Raw genomic sequence first — 1,393 nt, 5'->3', positions numbered from 1 at the left:
CGACCCAGATGGGACTCGAACCCACAATCCCCAGCTCCGGAGGCTGATGCCTTATCCATTAGGCCACTGGGTCACTGCATGTTTGCCAGCCCCAGCAACGTCTCTTACGGCTGGCGAATCACTAAGCGCTCTGTGGACCCCGCCCAGATGCATTTTTTAGCCAATCAGCTCCGTCGTTATGGCAACAGCAGCGCAGGAGGCGGGAAACACACCACAGGTTGGAGGTGACGCGGGCGGCCATCTTGTTTCCTCACACAGAGAACATGGCTGATTGAGCTCAGTATGTGACTACAAATAATAACGTTTTATTTTCATTCTAGCTTTAAATAGAGTGTACGGGAACGCCTGACATATTCTTATGTCATGTCCTCCGGGGTCCCCCATCTCCCAGGGTGGACCCCCTTATGTAATGTGCATGTGCACCCCCCTACTGGCATTGATGGGTAGAGGAACCCTGATGTCAGCTATGACAGGTACTCTTTACGGCTGTTAAGGCATCAAAGTGAACCCGTCATGATAACCTCCTTCGTTCATACTGGCCCCTGGGGGCCCCACAGGAGTCAGTTCCCATATCCCAGAATCCACTGCTGGTCCGTCATTCATTATGGCTCACAATCAGAGAATCTCAGGGGAGATTCATATCATATCACCACCAGTGACAGGTCCTCTTTGGTCACTATTTTGTACAGACACTGGAATAGGAAATTCGTTTGTGACCCCCTGGGCAGATTTCACCTCACGTCCTGTACGGGGGACACCAAGACAGGGACTTAAACTAGAACAGTAAGATGCAGACAGGTTCTGTTAACCATGGACCCGAAGGTTGATGTATGTTTAATACATTTGCGATGAGCCCCGCCCCCTAACAATATCTGTACCTCGCACACACGTGACCGGTTCTCTTTAGTCGTACTCGCTATTCGGGGTTGTCACATGTTGTTGGTGTGGGCGATAGGAGGAGGGGAGTGCGCACAAATCGTCCCGGCAGACGCAGGGTTAATCTCGCGGGAACGCAGCCGGCTTCTTTTAAAGCGCCCAATGAGCGTCGTGCTTATCCTCGAACCGGCCAATCAGAGCACGGCTGGGGCGGACATTTAAACCTGGGAGCCGGCAGCACGCCGCACTCGTTGTCCGGCTGGAGGTGAGTGAGCACGTGCTGTGGTTCGGTGCTTGTGATCCGGGTGGTTCTTTACGCTTTTAGCTGAGCTGTGAGTTGGCCACCGGTGTTCTGGTTCCGGTACTGACAGCTGGGTAGTATAGGTTATACTGGGTGGTGTATTTAGATGTGGGGATCACTCTGCGGTTGGGGTCATGTGACAGTTCCTGGTGGTTTGTTGGGTCTCTATATCCCAGTAACTGACACTTCTCTACCAGGGATGGACTGGAATGGGGC

General features: G+C 52.8%; 1 protein-coding gene and 1 non-coding gene across 2 annotated transcripts in view; one reads left to right on the top strand and one right to left on the bottom strand.

The window, feature by feature from the left end:
- TRNAR-CCG lies at window positions 1-73 on the bottom strand. The gene has a single exon. It is a non-coding gene; the product is annotated as a tRNA-Arg (tRNA).
- Window positions 74-1,122: 1,049 nt separating this feature from the next.
- The window catches only part of KPNA2 (karyopherin subunit alpha 2), an 11,466-nt gene continuing 11,195 nt past the window's right edge, over window positions 1,123-1,393 (top strand). Inside the window, exon 1 of the mRNA XM_018569280.1 lies at window positions 1,123-1,141. The gene's annotated coding sequence lies outside the window, so the exon portion shown is untranslated. The remainder of the gene's footprint in view (window positions 1,142-1,393) is intronic.

This window comes from Nanorana parkeri, unplaced genomic scaffold (assembly GCF_000935625.1).
Source record: "Nanorana parkeri isolate BGI_ZX_2015 unplaced genomic scaffold, ASM93562v1 scaffold1316, whole genome shotgun sequence".
NCBI lineage: Eukaryota > Metazoa > Chordata > Amphibia > Anura > Dicroglossidae > Nanorana > Nanorana parkeri.
Note: the sequence above shows the minus strand (reverse complement) of the source record. Positions and strands in the feature narration are given on the sequence as shown.